General features: G+C 38.7%; 1 pseudogene across 1 annotated transcript; it reads right to left on the minus strand.

Moving 5' to 3' along the window:
• Positions 1 to 3,692: 3,692 nt before the first annotated feature.
• Positions 3,693 to 5,063, minus strand: LOC307110191 (obg-like ATPase 1; annotated as a pseudogene). The gene is made up of 2 exons: positions 4,342 to 5,063; positions 3,693 to 4,085 (listed from the first exon to the last, which is right to left on the minus strand). The product of its transcript is annotated as an obg-like ATPase 1 (transcript).
• Positions 5,064 to 20,844: the final 15,781 nt, after the last annotated feature.

Consider the following 20,844-nt stretch of genomic DNA (forward strand, 5'->3'; position numbering starts at 1 on the left):
ATTTACTTAACTTATTTTATTCAGTCATTCATTCAAATGAATTGGCTCACATAATTACAGAGGCTGAGAATTCCCAAGATCTGCAGCATAAAGGCCTGAGACCATAAAACCTGGTGGTTTCAGTTCCCATCTGAGTCCCAGCCCAAAGGCAGAAGAGAAATGTCCCAGCTCGACCATCAGGCAGAGAGGGTGAATCCTGTCTTGCTCAGTCTTTGGTTCTACTCAGGTCTTCAGTGGATTGGATGAGGCCCATCCATATTGAGGAGGAGGATATAGTTTATTCATTCTACTGATTCAAATGTTAATCCACAAACACTCTTACAGACACATTCCAAAATGATGTTTAACCAAGCATCTAAGCACCCTGTAGTCCAATCAAGTTAACATATTTAACCATCACACGGCTTGAGGATGGAATAAGGTCTTCACCAGAGGTGCCCTGAAAGCGTACTGCTACACGCACAAACTGGAGTCTAAATCACTGGGAGTCCATCTTACAGAGGCCATTCTTGGACTCAAAATGTCTGTGGAGGAGGCCACTGCAATGACTCCTAACTTGACTTTAACATTCCTCTTGAGTGAAGCCATTGGCTATATGGGAAGAAATATGGTTTTTGAACACTAACACCTGTTAAGGATGGAAAAGTGTTCTGAAGCAGTTTTATGTTCTTTTGGTTAATAACAAATTCAGGGAGAGGAGGAGAAAAGAAATTAGAAACATTTTTGTCTCATGATGATTTGGCAGGATAAATGGCATGCTTTTGGCAGTTTCTTTACTTAACTTCAGTGGCATCATAAGAGTACACCAGTTTCAGGCTTACATCTGGAAATAAGGTCTTGGGGAATGAAGAAGACTCAAAGCCTTATTTTTCTTTGAAACAAGTTGATTCTATGATATTAATAAAGATTCTCTTTCTCATATACAGCTGCTTTAGAATATAAAAGCCTAGAGGAATCAATATCTGTGCAGTGTTTGGCAGGAAGGAGAAGGCAGGAGTATTTAATGATCATTTGAAAAGAATTTTTACTGCCCTGGTTAGTCTAAGTTGGCCTCTTAGGCATGTGATTTGACAAAGATCCATTATTCACCCATTTTCCTAACTTTCTTTGAGTAATCATAATTTCCCATTGACCTCGAATTTCTCTAGCTCAGGACAGACCCTGGCCCAATAGAAAATCGGAGAATAGAATTAAAATACTATTCCTTTAATTCTTTATTGTAATGTGTATTTAGACAAGGAGTCTCCTCACTTACCAACTATCAAGGTTTTGGCATAATTCATCCTAAGTCACCTGTCAAAAGTCTGTGGTAGGCAAATTCACCTCAAAAGTAGCTTGAATTAATAATGTCAAACAGAAACTAAAAAAATAAAGAAGCCAACCTATTATTTAGCAAAACAGAACAGCAATGTGCTTGGTTCTAAACTTGGTTTTTAAATTAAAAATCTGAAGGTTAAAATGTTTGAAAGCATAATCCCGCCTCCCTCCTCCTGATCCTCTAGTATGCTCGCGAAGGAAGTGGCATGTTTGCGCTGCGTTGGGTGACTCAGGAAACACATCTGAGTTATAGAGTGTTATGTGCTTTTGGAAGAAGGAAGGTGCTGTCAGAATAGAAAATGTTGTTCTTAACTTTTTCCATGGCACTTGTCTGTTAGTCCACAGTTTGCGACCATGTTTTATAGTTGGCTGACTACTTTCTCCTTCTCTCAGCCCCTGCCCTCTTATTAAACAAAACACTTGCATGTTCTGGGAAGTGTTGGCAACTCACCCAGGTCACTGTCATCCAGGCAGTGTTGGGATATGCTGAAAAAGTCCCAAGGCTGGAACTTTAGAGCAGCTCTGGCCACTGTGGATTATGTGCAGTGGGCTCTGCACAAGTCCACGCCAGATGTGGGTGTGGGCCAAGGGCAGCGAGGACAGCTGCTGGAAGAGAAGTGAGCTGCAGTCTCCCCAGCAAATGCTAAAACCTTTTCCTCCCTCACCCAGACCTCTCACCAAGACTCCCTGGCTATTTCTGCCATCTCTTTCTTTGTTCTTCCATCTGTAACCAACCTGTCTCTATTTCATCATCTCAGATTCATTCATTCAACAAATATTTATTAAGCACCTACTATGCAAGGCACTCACTCTTCACCACACTCAGTCTGTCCTTCATCCTCACTTATTCCTGAAACTGGTCTGGACAAGGGCACCTGTCTATTGTCCAACCCAGGCTCACATTTCCAGTGTTCTCTCTGCAGCATCTGAGTGTTGATCTCTGTATTTCATAAAACATTCTCATCTGTTGCTTTCCTTGATAACCCTCCCTCCCCATTTTGATCCTTCTTGGCCTCTATCTTGTTCCTTGCCCTTTTTCCGCCTCTTCAATATTTATATGCCCCAGGGTTACATTGTTAAACCTCTTTTAATTCTACACACCCCTCTGGGTTATCCCACGTCTTCTTCAGGCTTCAGTTAAACTTACTCTGAGGGCTAAATTTTCAGCCTACATTTTTCTCCTGAACTCCAGACATATTTAGTCAACTGCTTGCACAATACAACCATCTGTTCTGATTACTACAGTTGCACAGCAAGTCATCCCACATGCTAGTGGCATAAAACAACCATTGGTTGGGTCAGAAATTCAGGACACAATAAAGACAGTTGTTTCTGCTGCATGATATCTGGGGCCTCAGCTAAGATGACTTAAAGCCTGGAATGATTTGGCTAATGGAGACTGGAAATATCTCCACTCACATGGCTTATGGTTGACGTCTGTGACTGTCACATGTCTGTTGGCTAGAACCTCATCTGAGTCTGTCAGCCAGAATACCTACAAATGGCTGTTCCATGTGACCTAGAGTTCCTCACAGCATGGCAACCTCAGTATCATTAGACTTCTCACATGGAAGCTCAGGGCTCCAAAGGTGGATGTCCCAGCTAACAATGCAGAAGCCACTTCCACTTTTATGACCTCGCCACAGGAAGCACTCAGTGTTACTTCCATCACTTCATATTTGTGACAAGCAAATCACAAGCCCACCCATATTCAAGGAGAGGATTCAACTCTACCTGGTGACAAGGTGTGGGTGGCAAGGTGGCAGAAGAGCACATAGGACAGAAGATATTGCTGTAGCTGTCTTTGGAAAGTACAGTTTGTCCTATCAATCCCCTCCACCCCCATCCTCATGGTACTCCATCTATAGGATGGATCACAGTGCCATACACATGCTTCGTCCTCTGTGCTTTTGCACATACTGTTCCCTCTGACTAGAGCATCTTTTCTTGCCTGCTAAGCCCTACAATCACTTCTTTATTTTTTGTCAAATGTTTTATTGAGTGTAGACATCTGAAGTACTATAAACCATGCATTACCTGTAGATTCAAAAAGGAGCAACCACATTGTCCACACTCAAATGAGTCAGGCTTGGCATGCATGATGGAGATTAATGAAGTATCAAGAGAAGACTATGGTTCCTGAAAAGCTTCTACAATTTGGAGTAGGGTCTTAATCACATGAAAAGTAAAGCTGTTCACATTAGGGAACTTGCATTTCATTGGAGGCACACAACATTTCAATTTTAAAACAAATAAAACTAATTCTGTTTGTAGAAGATTCCTATCCCCCCAACTTTATTCCTTCAGTTTTCAGAAATTTTAAAAAATCATATGGCTTTTGAAAATTGTACATTTATCTGAGTAATAACTAAAATTTATTTATCTTTCAGTTGCTGAGGTATATTAAATTTGAAGAAAATAATATCTCCATCTCCAGCAATATAATTTCTCCTTCACTGTCTGTACTTTTCAGTAGCCTGGACTGCATTTTCAGAACCTTCCTCTTTAAAATCTCCGTATTTCATTACTTGAGCCAGAATGAATCCTTTTTCAAAACCTGTGTGAATCTTTCCTGCAGCTTGAGGAGCATTCGTCCCCTCTGAGTCCATGCATGCACTTCACCCAGCTGCAGTGGAAAAGTGTTCTAGTTGGAGTGCTGCAAACCCAGCCTTCATGATCTTGGGCAAAGCGCTTTGTGTCCTGTTCTCTTGCAGACACCTCCGTCTCTCCTCAGCGCTCAGTTCTTGCAACTTGAGTTCCAAGGCTCCATTGAAAGGAATGACCAAGGTACCTGGGGCATACCTGTTCACAAACTCTTTAATTTTTTAAAATATGTTTTTATTGATTTGATAGAGAGAAGAAGGGAGAGGGTGAGAAACATCGATGTCAGAGAGAAACATCAAGTGGTTGCCCTCCATATCACAACCTAACCTGGGCCTGTGCTTTGACCGGAAATCAAACCAACAACCTTTTGGTACACTGGACGATGCTCAACTAACTGAGCCACACTGGCCAGTAAAATACTCTTTTGTTTTTATCAACCATTTTTTCCCCCTTTCTAATGTAGTTTCCTTCAGAAAGATTAACCAAGTATACCATTGGCGTTCAAGTCAGAAATTCAATATCTTTGTCATTCCAATCGTAATAGAAGCGAACAGGTTTCTTTTTATCTATAGCCCAGGACTTAATTTTTCACATTATGTCGTCATTCAGGTTTTAGTTTTTTACCTCCTTCTCTCATAGCCACTTTTTCTAGTTTATCTATACCCAATAATTTCTTCATTTTTAACTGAAGCTCTTCATGTATTTTTGTATATCTCAAACAGGATCTATACTTTTTCAATATGTGTGATACCATTATCTTCAAAAGCACGTGTTAGATGAGCGATTCCATCACAGGCACTAGCGTGAGGTAAAAAGGCACTTCCCAGGCCTTGTTCATTGTGAGCTTCTTTCACAAGCCCAGCGCTGTCCCCTGTCCCCACATTTAGAAAGGCGGGGATTTTGCTTGCTGGTTTGTGGTACCGGCAAAGTCAATCCAGTCTTTCATCTGGCACAGGCACTCTGCTCTCATGAGGATCTGTAGTGCAGAAGGAGAGGGTTTCTGCTGAAGCCTGACTATTGGTTAATACATTAAAGAAGGTAGATTTCCCAACATTTAGCAATCCAACAATACTAATTTTCTAGGAGGTTCCAAATCTTCCAATGACGGGGGGTAGTTTAATTCCATCACCTCCCTTTTTGGGGAGGCATTATGCTCCATGAGAGTGATGACATGTTCTCTTAGGGGAAATGGCATATGGGTCCTACCAGAGTGGGAGGTGGGGGTGGGGGCGTGAGGACAGTGCCCCGCCACCATCTGATTGTTTTGTTTGTTTTATTGTTGACAGTATTACATTTCCCCCTGCTTTGCCCCCCTTCACCCAGCCCTAGGCCTGTATCACACTACTGTCTGTATCCATATACATACGTATATGCATATATGTTCTTTGGTTAATCTCTTCTCTTCCCCTCCATGCCCCTCCCCTCTCAGGTCTGTCAGTCTGTTCCATGCATCCATGCTTTGGACCTGATTTTTTTTCATCTAACTTCTATTTGTCCTTCAAGCTTCATCTCAGATGCCACTTTATTCAGATCCAAGTTTGTCCTTAGGAGAGATACAGTGTCCACCACCTCATCCTGCTTTCCTCCCTGTTAGGTCCTCTTATTCAACCAACACTGGATGTGGGGATGGACATCCCATGCCTGAATCCTGAGTCACTTAACCTGAGATCGAAGTCTGGTGCAAACTTGAGCAAATGCTTAGCTTCATAAAGCTTTAGTTTCCATATCTATAAAATGAAGACATACATTTGAAATACATTTACTATAAAGGCATTCATTGTCTATATTTCTATACTTTCTTGTTTTTATGGTTATAATTTATATGCATTCATTATTTAGACAGCCAGTCTTAAGTATAAGCATTTGCATAGGTGTTCTATATTTAGCATAATTCATTATTTCTCTCCAAACATATGCTTTTACTCCTACTAACGGGAGAGAAAAGCTTTCTGCGTTCAATAAGATACTTGCCCCAGCTGTCTCTCCTACGAGTGCACCTCCCTTTTCTATTGTGCCATTGGTCCAAGAAGAGCAGCTAATTCAGCATAATTACTACCACATACGACTTTTCTTTCTCACCTTGGCTTCATTAACCATTGTGCTTGGCACTCACCATGCATGGTTATGGTCTACTCTGAGGATTGAACATAGGGTTCCTGTCCTTAAGTAAGAAATAGGCTCTGTTGAAATATTTGCAGTGAAGGAAACATGTTTTTGTAGTGATTTTGAGGTGGTATAGATGCAGGCATTCTGGGGGTCCTGGGACCTGAGGGACTGAGGGTCCATGACCCAGTGTGGGTTAGAGGCTTCGCACAGGAAAGAATTCAAACACAATCCAGCATAGAGTTTAAAGATAACTCAGTTGGTTAGAACATCATCCTGATACGCCAAGGTTGTAGGTTCAATCTCTAGTCAGGACACATACAAAAATCAACAATTGAATGCATAAATAAGTGGAACAACAAATTAATGTTTCTCTCTCTTTCTCTTCCCCCCTTTATCTCTAAATCAATTTTTTTTATTTTAAATAAATAAATAAAAATAAGTTTATTAGTGAAGCAGTGAGACAGTGAATGGGCTACTCCACACACAGAGCAGCCTCCCTTTAGTGTAATTTGCTTCCTTTATTGAGATTCATTTAATCAGGGGATGGGGTTTTCATTAGGGAAGGAATATTTAAAATGTTCCCTGGGAAATGAATGGAGATTTCTCCGAGGAACTCCATTAGCCCTGTTGTGTCCTTATATGGGCTTTGCATTTCTGATCATGGCAGTGCAGGGTGTGTCACTGAGCATGCTGATGCATTAAAATGAGCAGAAAATGAGGCTAGGAGTTACCGTAAGGTGAAATTAGGCACCATGTTGGATCCAGCTGGTCTCTTCTGGTTTTAAGCTATAAATCTGGTTGTGGTATGGGGTGGGGGTGTCTTCCTCCTTCTTGAGAGTTTATGTAGCTTTTATCGATTGCAGCTGTTCTGCCACATGCCTTATCTCTGTATTTTGGTTTTGTGGTATTTTTTTTCCTGTTTTTGTTTTGTTTCTTTTCATTGAATTTTTATATAACTTGCTAGGAAGTTATTATTTGCACAATTTGTATGGATGGGTTGCTTGTTTTATGCAACACTATGTCAAGGATGAGAAGCTTTCAGTGTTGTTTCAATGCCATATGTGAAATGGGTTGAAGTTCCAGCTCCATACCTGTCTGAGTAGAGTACAGAAAATAAATAGAAGCAATTGAATAAAACCATTCCAAGAATGGAACAAGTGACTTAACTTAAAGAGGCAATGAGGTCTCTATATGGTCCTTTTCAATCACTGATTAATCAGAAAATTGGAAGAACGTTTCAAAAATTAGTGAATGGTTAGATTAAGATGACTATTATTCCATGATTTTATAATAAAATGCCCAAGAAGATATACTCCACTGCAATTGCTGCACAGCTCTCCAAGCTGCATTTTCGGGGCTTTAGAGGAGAACAGAATTTGAAGAGCCCATCTCTGTGGATGAAAAATGTAGTGTTTGCCATTTAGTGTGAAGCTGGGTAGTGTAAGTGTGACTGGGAACAAAGAAAACCCAAAAATATGACCTATGCTACAGCTGTTTGAATCTCCACCAATACATAGAGAGAGATTATATGTCAGAATTTTCTTAATCTGTTCTTTCAAATTCAAAATCTGGTTTGTCTCTATCTCCAATCGTCTGTATTTGTTCTCAGTCACATCCCTTCAGTATTCAGACTGGAGCTGTTGTATTAGCAGGTCAATTAAGGAGGCAAAGCAAGCCAACAAGAATGAGTACATAGAAAGTTTTAAAAAGCGGTTGAACAAGTATAGACATCATGCATCCACATTCTCACAGGAAACAGTATTGGGGATCTGAACTGGATCCCTGTGCACCTGTTATTACAGAGTCATCTGTAGTATAAGAATTTAGTTTCATAGCTTAAAGCTAACACCCATCTCTGTTCCTAGACATCACCATAAGAATTTAAACAGTGTTTAAAGTGGGAATGTGGAGGAGAATACAAGATGGCAGGCAGAGTAGGTGGAAGCTACACTCATTTCCTCCCAGGACCAAACAGGAATTACAATTAAATTATAGAACAATCATACTGAATAACCAACTGAAGACTATGTTCTCTATAAAACGTAACAATTCCAAATTTTTCCTTATTGTTTATCTGATTATACTGTAATTTATGTCCCCCCCCCCCCGAAATACACACATACACCCAAACTAGACGGTGGCTCCATGAAAGCAAGGACCCCGCATCTTGTACCTTAAATCTTCACTGCCTATATTAACATCTGTTCATCCATGAATATGTGTAAAATGCAATAGTGGCCTAGATCACATGTGATTGTGGCCTAGAATGTGACGTGTGGCTGGAGCACACTGAGAGTGAAAAGCAACCCAAGAGCTTAAGAATATCCCTACAAAATTTCTTCTTTTTACTGCCTTCAAAGTTTTCCTTTGAAATCAGTTTGGTATACATTCCTATTCCCTTTAACATGAGATACTTTTTTTATTCAATAACAAAGATGCCCACTTTAATGACTTCTATTCAACACAGTACTTACTAGAAATAATAGCCAGAACAATTAAGCAAGAAAAAAATAAAAGTCATCCAAATTGAAAAGGAAGAAGAAAAATGACCTGCATTTGCAGCCAACATGATCTTATAAGTAGAAAACCCAAAAAATTAAACAAAAAATTTTTTCAGCATAGTTGCAGGATACAAAATCAACATACAAAAATCAGTTGTACCTCCCTACACTAACAATGATCAATGCAAAAAAAGAAACAATTCCATTTACAATAGCCCAAAAAGAATAAAATACCTAGGAATAAATTTAATCAAGGAGGCAAAAAACTTATACCCTGAAAATTACAGAACATTGCTGAAAGAAATTAAAGAAGACACAAGTAAATGTAAAGGCAAACTGTGCTCATGGATTGGAAAACCTAATATTGTTAAAATGTCAACATTACCCAAAATAATCTATGGATTAAATTCAATCTCAAACCCCAAACAGCGTTTGTTTTTGTTTTTTTGCAGAAATAGAAAAATCTACCCTAAAATTCATGCTAAATCTCAAGGAACTCTGAATAGCCAAAACAATCCTGAAAAAAAAGACCAACGTCAAAGGTCTCATACTTACTGATTTCAAAACTGGCATAAGATAGATATATAAGCCAATTAAATGAAATAGAAAGCCCAGAAATAAACCCTCACTTACATGGTCAAATAATTTTCTACAAGGGTAGCAACACCATTCAATGGGAAATGGACAGTCTTTGTAATAAATGGTTTTGGGAAAACTGGATATTCACATACAAAAAAATAAAATTAGACCATTATCTTATACCATATACAAAAAATTAATGAAAAACTGATCAAAGACCTAAACCTAAGAGCTAAAACTATAAAACTCCTAGAAATCATAGGGGGAAATCTTCATGGCACTGGACTAAGCAATGATTTCTTGAATATGGCACCAAAAGCATAGGTAACAAAGGGAAAAATAGATAAACTAGACTACACCAAAATTAAACACTTCTGTGCATCAGAGGACACAATAAACAGAATAAAAAGGAATAAAATATTTGCAAATTTTATTTCTCAAAATGGAATAAAATATTTGCAAATTATATCTCTGATAAGGGTTAATATTCAGAATATAAAAAGAACTCCTACAACTCAAGATTTAAAAAAAAACAGGTTAAAAATTGGACAGAGGACTTGAGTAGATGTTTCTCCAAATATAATATACAAATGGCCAACAAGCATATGAAGAAATGCTGAACATTGTTAATCATTAGGGAAATACAATCAATACCACAGTGATATACCATCTCATACTCTTTAGATTGATTAGTTTTAAAGAAAAACAGAAAATAAGTGTTGGTGATAAGATAGAGAAATTGGAACCTTTGTTCACTGTTGGTGGGAATGTAAAATGGAGCCACTATGGAAAACAGAATGGTAATTCCTCAAAAAAAAAAATAAAAAATACAATTACTTTATAATCCAGCAATCCCACTTCTGAGCATATATCCAAAATGTTGAAAACAAGGTCTTAAAGAGATATTTGCACACACATGTTCATAACAGCATTACTCATAGTAGCCAAGAGGTGGAAGCAACCCAAGTGTCTATTGAGGAAACAAAATGTGGTGTGTACATACAATGAAATATTATTCAGCCTTAAAAAGGAGGGAAATTCTGACACATGTTCCAACATGGATGAATAGGGTGTGTGGATAATTGGGTTTTGTGACACCCCGCACCCCACTTTCTAGTTTACCACCACACATCTGAAAATGAATTTGTAAGAGCAGCAATGCCATTTAAGGGTGGATGGGGTTTTGTCAGATGTCACTTGCAATTCTTTGAAGACTGCAGTATTTGAGTATGTTATGTTGAGGGAAATAAGCCAGTCACAAAAATGTACCATATGATTCCACTTCCATGAGGTACTTGGAGTAGTTAAATTCATGGAGATGGAAACTAGAATGGTGTTTGCCAGGGTTGAGGAGAAGAGGAAATAGGGAGCTGTTTAATGTGTATAGAGTTTCAGTTTTGCAAGATGAAAAGTCCTGGAGACTGGCTACACAATGTGAATATACTTCCCCCTATTGAACTAGCTACTTAAAGATGGCTAAGACGGTAAACTTTATATGATATACACTTCACCACAATTAAAAATGTTTATTTAAAAGAATATACTAGCCACTTAATTCATGAGGGAGAAAAGAGTCTACATAGCAAGTAATTTTAGAAGTCTATTAGCTCAAGCTTATCAAAGATTTGAAGGCATCCTTTAAAACACATGGCCTCTTTCAGCTGAGAAACATTCTAGGGTAGACTTAGACTACTTTCCACTTACACTCCAAGTTCACCAGCACTTCAGCAACTACAGAAAGACTTCTGGATATCTCAGCAAGCAAACTAGATTTGTAATGATTTAGGTGAAGGGGAAATAGACATCGGCTTACAAGACAGAAACCTATACCATACTTGTCGATCAAAGTTAGTGTTAAATTGAAGAGTGGTGCGTGACAAGAGAAAAATAATGGAAACAAGTACAAAAGCTCAAAAAATAAAAATAAAAATGTTACCCTTTGTAGGTATGGTGTGACCAGAGCACTGCTCTGAGAATCAGAGGACTTGAATTCTGGTCCCAACTCTGTCACAAAAGAGCCACCTGAGCTTGGATTGACACCCACCGTGTCCTTCATAAAGTGAGCAAGTGGACCAAATCACTAAGAACCCGTCCACGCCCCTTCAACACATAGGAAAATATGGTAAGTGTCTATTTAAAAGAGATTAATCATCTTGCTTGTGTCTCCTTGAACTTCTAACAACGTAGCAAAGACAATTCAGTATACTAAAGTCTTCAAAGAATCGCAAGTGAAATCTGACAAAAACCATCCACCCTTAAGGACATTGCTGCTATGACAAATTCACTGCAAGCTGTGTGATGGTAAACTAGATCCTGAGGGTCACTGAGTTAACTATCTACACACCTCATTCCATAGCCCTACTGGGTGATTGTCTGTATTCTGGGACTTGGAGGCATCTTCCAACTATAGAGTGAATCACTATAGGGTCATCTTATGGAAACTAATGTTCACAGGGGCAGGTTTATCCCCAGGAACTGGGGGGAAAAGTAAATTGAAACACATGTGGTATATTTTGCTCCCTATGTCTGCTGAATGGAAAGCTGGACAAGACTGCATTCAGATTCGATCTCAGTACACAGGTTTCTAAGACTGTCCAAACAGAACTTGGTGTCTCCTTTCTGCCCACCGCTCTCTGTCTCACCACTCCATCTTCCCTACAACATAAAAAGACTCCAGGGCCCAGGCCAGGTGGTTCACGTGGTTGGAGCATCATCCCATACACCAAAAAATGTTGTGGGTTTGACTCCCGGTCAGAGCAGGTACAGGTATGGGAGGCAGCCCATCTATGTTTCTCTCTCTCTCTCTCTCTCTCTCTCTCTCTCTCTCTCTCTCTCTCTCCCTTCATCTCCTCTCCCTCCCTCTTTCTCTGTCTCCTGTATATCTAAAATAAACATATCCTTGGGTGAGGATTTTTTAAATTAATTAATTATTTACAAAGACTCCAGGGAATAGATTGAGGAAGAAAATATGTTTTTCTTTTCTGACAAAAACAAAGGTTCATATGTTTTAGATACTTCAGTGCAGTTTTCACATATTTATCTCATTTAATCCTCACAGAAACTATGTGAGGCAAGTGGTATTTTTATCCCTTTTTATTCCTTTTTATAGACAGAGAAACTCAGATTTGGAGGATTTTGTGGCTTATCACAGATGACAGAGCCTGTAAATGGGACGTCCTGACCAGAACTCATTAATGGGGGTTGAGAATTACTGAGTCCCTGTCTTTGGTCTCTGAGAAGACTGCTGCTGGGACCAATCAACAGTGTTTACAGAATGGCTATCAGACTTCATAGCAACTGGTTTTGAGTTAGTTTTTATATCAGAGAGAACTGAGTTTAAATTGCAGATCTACCAGTTGCTAATCTTATAACTTGGGTCACGCTACTCTTTTATTCATTCAGCAATACTTTCTAAGTGCCCACTGGCACTGTTCATGGTCCTAGGAAGAGGGCAATGAACAAAACAGACATGGACATCATTCTCATGGAGTTTTCAACCTAGAGGGGTAGAGAGCAAATGAGTTGCATTACCAAATAATTCCAGAGAGTGACGACTGCTATGAAACAAAAATGATACAGAGAAAAGTGATAGAGAATGATTCTGGGGAGGAGAGAGCTATGTTAAACAGGATAGCCAGGGAAGGCTTCTTTTAACAGATGAGATTTGGTAGGCAACCTGATTGACACAAAATTATCTAGGCACTCAAGGATCTGGGGCCAAGGGAACAGACAGTCCAGAGGCTCCCAGACAAGATTATGTGGGGATCAAGGGGTTCAAAACAGAAAGAATGCCCATCCTGGCCTGTGTTTCTCAGTGGTTAGAGAGAAGGCCCACATACCAAAAGGTTATGGGTTTGATTCCCGGTCAAGGGCATGTACCTGGGTTGCAGGTCCACTCTGCCCTGTTCAGGACATGTGGGGGAGGCAACCAATCAATGTGTCTCTCTCACATTGGTGTTTCTCTCTCTCTCCCCCTCCCCATTCTCTCTAAAAATAAATCAATGCAAAATAAAATATTCTTGGGTGAGGATTAACAACAACAACAACAAAAAAGAAGGTCCTTGAGACTGAAGCATAGTGAAGGAGGGAAAGAAATAAAAGAAATAAGTTAGCCCATATTTATAAAGGGCTGAAAGCCAGGTTTAGGAGGTTAAATTATTCTAATCACAATGGAAGCCTACTAAATGTTGCTTATAAAATTTTATTTATATTAACTACTCATAATCCAACATCTCTCTAAGCCTCAATTTCTTCATCTGCAAAATTCTTGTAATAGTAGCTACCTGGTAATTTTGTTAAGAAGACTCAATTTGGCTGACAACCACTCACTATGTATTAGCTATTATTATCATTATTAAGAGTTAGGTGTAGTAGAAGATATAAAGAATGTAAGACATCCCCATGCATTATATACTTCACTACTGCACAGCATTAACTTAGCTTTTAGCATTTGGCTGTTTTTAAAATGCAATGTAAATCTCCCATGCAAAAGAATTTCAAATAGTTTGAGTAGATTTCCTGCCTTCAAGGAGGTGGAGCATAGCTCCTCACTCCTTAAGTGTGGGGTGTACATAATGATTTCCTTCCAAAGGTCAGAGTATGGAAAAGGGGGGCAGAAGGGTAACTTTAGAATGGGGAAAACTTGCAAACACCAACTTATCCAGGTGATCATTATTAACATAAATAGTGATACATCATGTTGACAGCATGTACCCTTGATGTGATGAGATGAAAATGACCCTTTACCTCTGTGGTCTTCCTCTCAAAAACATAATACCTCAGTCTAATCATGAGAAAAATATAAGACAAATCCAGAATGAAGGACATTCTATAAATACCTGACCAGTGCTACTCAAAACTCTCAAGGTCATCAAAACCCAGGAAAGTCTGAGAAACAGTCATAGCCCAGAGGAACCTAAGGAGACATAATGACTAAATGTGCCTAAATGTGCTGTAGCATCCTGGCTGGGAGTCTCTCTCTCTCATATATATATATATATATATATATATATATATATATATATATATATATATATATCTGTATAGTGTGTGTGTATATATGTTAAACTAAAGAAATCCAAATAAAATATGGACTTTAATTAATAATAATGTACCAGTATTGATTCATTAATCATAACCAAGTCACCATACTAATATAAGATTTGAATAATAGGATAACTGGGTTGGGGTATATGAGAACTCTGTACTATCTTCTCAAGTTTTCTGTGAACCTGAAAGTTTTCTAAAATAAAAAGGGTTTTTTTTAAAAAAAATACAATATAGTATCTGCATCTATGTAAATTTTGGTGAATTAACTCAGGTGCCCAACACACCTGGAAATATCTAAAATTATGTCATTTGAATATGATGTCATAATAAGAAATATAATAATCGGAATATACTATGTAATACTGATAGCTTACATTACAGGTATAAATTGCATGTAGACACATAGATTTCCTGCAGACTTCAGTCTGCAAAATCCACTTGCAAATCTGGAGGTATTTCCTGCTTTGTGACTCAGTCTTAATCCATGAGAGGAGAAGAGAACTTAAACCATTTCAATAGATGTTGTTATCTTGTTCCCTTCCCTCCACTTTTTTCCTCTTTCCAGTTGGGTGTCCAAAGGCCTCTCTGGCTTAGTCCTCCAATCCTGATCCATGATTGTGGCAGAAACTATTAGCTGTTCACCAAACCACTTCCAGTTCTTGCTGGGCTCACAGCTGGATTGCCTTTCCCAGCTGCCCTGAGCCACTGAGCGGCACCCAGAGACTAAATGTGACTAAACGTGACCAGAGGTGAATTGTACCACTTCTGGTCAGGCTAGCTCAGAAGTGGCACGCAAGATCCTCTCCACTATTTCCCCTTATCCTGGCCAGACGTCCATGCCAAGGGCAACGTTGAAAACTATGTACAAGAGATGGTGGAACCCCCATTAATCTGGGTCCCCAGCTGATTTGCAGAGCAGAGTCCTCAGGCCTACCTCAAACTACCTTGGACTTGCTATTTTATCTGCTACAATAGTTAGCCAACTCTAATACCATAGTGCATTTCTACAGTCTCCTTATGTCAGAAATCGCCTCACAAATGTTTGTGACCTAATTTCTAAAAATACATGGTCCTTCATAGAAAACCTTCAATAGCTACTCCTAAGACCCCAGAGGATCTGCTGTGAGGGAAAGTCTGGTTCGATGGACTCAGCTGCATCTGTCTGCCAGCCTCTCTCTCAGACAGCAGCATAAAAACCACTGTGCTGGGTTACTGTCTAGTTCAGTGATGGGTAACTGGAGGTTCCTCTAGTTAGAGACCTTCATCCAAAAATTTAACTTCTCCTTGAAATTATTTTTAGATTCTGCCTATTCTGTGCTCTCATGCACAGTGCTTCCTCAGCAGTCAGCTCATCACACTCTAGTTTTGATTTGTCTGTCTCCTCCGCAGCTCCTGAGGGCACACCTGATGTCTTGTTCAGTTTCACGTCCCAATACCTAGCACTGTGACTAGCCCTTACATGGTGCTCAGGGACTTGATTAATTTGGGGGTCTAGGGGTTGCAGTTTGTTTGTTTTAATTTATTGGGGTGAGACTGGTTAACAAAATTATGTAGGTTTCAGGTGCACAATTCTACAACACATCATCTGTATACTGTATTGTGTTATTCGCCACCCCAAGTCAAGTCTCTGTCCATCACCATTTATCCCCCATACCCTCCCCTACCTTCCCCCATGTGCCCACCACACTCCCCCACCCTGGCAATCACCATACAGTTGTCCCTGTCTTTTTTGCTTTATCCCTCCACACCCTCTACCTAGCCTCTCCCTCCCCGCCCCCAACTTCTGTCAGCCTGCTCTCTGAGTTTGTCTTTATTTTGCTTATTAGTTCATTTTGTTCATTAATTAATTGTTCTTTTGCTTAATCCCTTCACCTTTTCCACCCACAGGGTTGTAGTTTTTTTAACTTACTGCTTTGGCACAGAGGTTAAACTCTTCTGTAGTAGTAGTTATCATAAACCAACATCCAGCTACAAGTGATGCACCCGCCTAAGCTTCAGGACAGCGATGTCTATACCATGTCCACAGCACTCCCTTCTGTATGAATCATGAGCTCTAGCTGCAGGTGGGGACCATGGCAGCTCACCACCATTCAAACCCCGATAAACATCCTTGCAATTCCTGGCCTCCCCTCAGTGCTAATGGAACGTGGGCAGTGCCATCATCCAGGTACAGGACGACATTCTCTACATGTTGGAGGATCAATCAAAATCAAGTATTGGCCCCGTTTTAGTTTTTAAAGATTTTTTTTTTAGCTCTCCAGCAGTCTTCCTTGATTTTGGCAAGGAGGAAGATATGACCATGATTCAATATAATTTTTTGTTGTTGTTTCAAATATGAAAATTCTTGCCCCTTAATTTTATAATTAAGTGGATTGAGGCCTGAAGATAAGAAGTTATTTACACAGCTAATTAAGGGCAGGGCATCTGCAATAAATCAGATTATTCTGAGGTTCACGTTGGGGTTCTACCTATTACAACATAGAATCTATTTGCCAGAACTCCACGTTCTTAAGATCAATGTTGTATTCCCTTGATTTGGAAATGGTTACTTTTGTTTTCTAGACTTTTATACCAATTGTAAAAAGAACCGGTTTTCCTGCCTAGGAACTCTAACCACAGTGTAAAAGTTTTGAATATAGAAGGAAATAGAAAACACCCAGATCACATACTAACTTGGACAAACAAATGTTCTAATATGATTTCCAAACAATTGTCATTGGATGAAGCTGGGAGTAATTTGGAACCTTTCTAATTGGTCATAGAAGATGGAGAAAGTAGACATTTAGGACATACTAGTACGTAAATAAAATCAAGGGAAGTTGAGGTCAGAAATGTCTCCCATCCTCAGGGAGCAGCGGGGAGGAAAGCCTGAAGGGGGATAATGCCCATTAATGGTGAGAAAACTCTAGAAGTTAGGTACTCACATAGCACTAAAGTCCCAGGCTGCACTCACTCTCAATGTCCCCTTACCTAGTCCTTTCTATCCACTTCCTTGCCACACTTCAATCTTTTCCTTCTGCCATTGACTCTATTGTTGGTCTTTCCAATCTCCTGTCCCCCAAGCTAGAAATCTTTGCTTCACCCAACTTTCCCTTCTTCCTCATACCCACCATCACAAAATTCTGTTGGTAGCAAAAAAATAAAATGATATAATCCACACTTGGAAAATGGCCTCACCTCTCATCTCTCTACACTGCCCTGTTGGAGTAGGGGCTTCACCGGTAGGAGGTACCCAAGCAGCCTCCTAACCCACTGATCATCTCAACTAAGGCATTAACACCATAGCATGTGAAATCTGTCAGCAACTTAGTCAGAAAGTTGTGTTTTGTTTTAAGTAACAAATATCTACAGAGTGTCCCAAAAACTTGTATACATACTTTAACAGCTGATAGCTCAATTGATGTTTCTTTCTTTTCAGCCAGAACAAGCTTTGAACAAAGGAAATTCATCCACTAGACCTTTTTATGGGGATACATAAGAGATAAAGTTTATGGTCAAAGCCGGCATCAGTTGACGAATTGAAGGCACACAAATACCAAGTGAAATGATTCTTGATGTTTGTGATTCCATTGCTTTGCATTATCAGCAGCTCCTGGAACAGAACTGTCATCAGTTTGAAAATAGGCACTGACAAAAAAATTATTCATTTCTGTAGATTCTTTTAAATTTTGAAAATGAACTGTATGTAATAAACTCTCATTTTATAATCATTCAAAATGTGTATACATTTTTGGGACACTTTCTATACATGATTGTAGAATAGAAGTTTATTTTTGTTTTTTAAACTTCGGGAATAACTAAACATTTTTATATTAAGAATTTTCCAGCTTCTTCTAGACTTATCTCAAGACCTTTAAAGGTTGTAACATGGAATGAGAATGAATGAGTGGGATAATAATTCTGAAAGAAAGATGCAACATTTAAATCTTTCCAGTGTTTATTTAATGCCTTCTGCATATTGAATTCTCTGTCAGTCACTGTCATTTTTGCAAAATGATTTTAATATTTTGTCCCTGCTCTGAAGGACCACACAATCTGACCCTGCTGATACCATAAGATAATAATACAAGTTACCATTTTGTAGTATTAAGTATAAGATAAATAAATAAATAAACCCCTAGAATAAGACGTGAGACTTATCTATGAACAGTTTGTTCTACCTTCATAACACTGTGTATTTCCAGAACATCAAAATTTGGTTTAGTCCATGTTTAAATACTTTGTCAAGTTTCAAGGTTATTTTGGGTGAACACGCTTATCTGTTATTTCAAAATGTTTCAAATTCGTCATCCCAAAAATATGTAGTATAGTTTACTAGAATTTCACTTGTACTGTTTTAAAATCATTTTTCTATTGTAATCAGATGGGGGAAGAAATATACATCTTCAGAGTCAGGGTTCTGTTTCTTATAAGGCAACCATGGATATGTTAGTAAACTGAGCTTTTTTTCAAAATCAAGGATGTGTTTTTTTCTTATTACTATAGCAATCCATGCTAATTATGCAGAAAAAAAATGTAGACAAGCTAAAAAACATAAACACTTAAATCATCTTTTATTCATATGCACATACATGTTTAAACAAGAACAGGGTAACATAGCACATCATTTTGTAACCTGCTATTGTCACTTAATATATCAGGAATATTTTCCTTATCAACAAATAAATTTTTGTGACATTTTAATGACTGCATAGTATTTCACATTTAATCGACCATAATGTACCAAATTCAGTGATTGTCACACTTTTTGGACTCAGGACTCCTTACACTCTGAAAAATTACTGAGGACACCAGTAATTTACTGATTATGTGAGTGATACCTACCAACATTTACCAAAACAGAAATTAAAACACAAACACTTTTACTTTATTAATTTATTTTAAAATGTCAATAATAGACCAATTACATGTTAATATAACATTTTTATAAAAAATAACTATATTTCCAAAACAAAAATATAGTGAGAAGAGTAACATTGTTTACATTTTTGCAAATGTCTCTAAAGTCTGGCTTAGAAGAAGACTACTAATTTCCCATATCTGCTTCTCCATTCAATCTCCTGGGATGTAACACATCAAGTGGCCTCTAGAAAACTCAAGAGATTGAGAGTAAGGACAAATGATGCCCTAGTATTCTTAAGAAGAGGATCTGATCTTTCAGACCCCATTAAAGTGTCCCTCCTAAAAGAGTCTAGGGACCCCCACGAATCCCTGAACTGTTTTAAGAAATGCTAATCCAACCAATGACCAATTTGGGAATATCTGCATCATTTGTAAACTGCATCTTGATAAGACCAGCACTTTTAAGATGTTTGAATACATTATTTAGTAGGCCAGCTGAGAGGCTAAAATGTTGCCATTCATTAGCATTGAAGCAGAAATTTTCAATAATAAAAAAAATTTACTAATTACTTTGTACATAGTAGGTCCTTCGCTAAGGACTTGAAGCATTTTCTTACTAAAATTTGACAACACTGTGAGTTAGAGTATCCCATTTTTAATGTTTAACAGTTGCCTGTGTCTCAACTTAGGTCTTCCTAACTACAGTCCATACTATCAATCACAACATTCATACTGCCTCTCATGAGGCAGAGAGGATAGACTTGGGGGATAGTGCAGATGAGAAGTGGAGGGGCTAATGTATAAAATGTTAATTTGTCTTTACAGTTAATATATCAATATCATGATTTCTTAGAGCTTAATTAATTGTGAGAATTTGATTTTTCAAATAATTTTCATTTTACCTGCTAGACAGTTGAATCACTATAGCTATTGTAATGAGATAAAAATAAACATATTTACAATAGAATCATCTACATATATGATGCATGTCATTTTTCTGTAGATATTTCTGCTACATCTTGCTTGTTTACACTGTAACCTCTCATTATTTCTATATACTTGCCTTTTCCCATCATTCAATAAGTTAGTTGACACACTGGTGAGAATAATAATAAAACAAAAGATTCCCTTATTAAGAGACTTCTAAGAACTGAGCCTGTGCAAAATGCTTTGTGTGGATTATCTGTACTTAATCCTTACATCAACTCTACAGGGTAGGTATTAATTATCACCATTTTACAGAAGAAGCAACTGAGGCCCAAAAAGAAAAGAGGTTTAAGATGAAAGAAATTAAGACTGAACCAAAGCCGATGTCTTTAATTGCTTTCTATCAGCTCAACAGAGATTATATTTCCTCATCTTTTTATACTCTACTAGAGGGCCGGTGCACGAATTCATGCACCAGTGGGGTCCCTCAGTCTGGCCTGCGGGATTGGGCCGAAACTGGCTCTCCATCATCCCCTGAGGGGTCCCAGATTGTGAGAGGGCACAGGCCAGTCCAAGGGACCCCACCGGTGCATGATTGGATCCAGGGAAGGACTTAGGAGGTTGGCCAGCCAGGGAGGGACAGCAGGAGAGCTCCAGGGTGTGTCTGGCCCATCTTGCCCAGTCCTGCTTGGCCAGACCCCAGAAGCAAGCTAATCTACAGGTTGGAGTATCTGCTGCCTGGTGGTCAGAGCACATCATAGCGACTGGTCGACTGATCGACTGTCTTCCCTCTGGTGGTCAGTGTATGTCATAGCAAGCAGTTGAGCAGCCTTAGCATATCATTATTATATTACGCTTTGATTAGTTGAAAAGCTGACCAGACGACCGGACACTTAGCATATTAGGCTTTTATTATATA

Source organism: Cnephaeus nilssonii, assembly GCF_951640355.1.
Source record: "Cnephaeus nilssonii genome assembly, chromosome: 13".
In the NCBI taxonomy this organism is placed as follows: Eukaryota; Metazoa; Chordata; class Mammalia; order Chiroptera; family Vespertilionidae; genus Cnephaeus; species Cnephaeus nilssonii.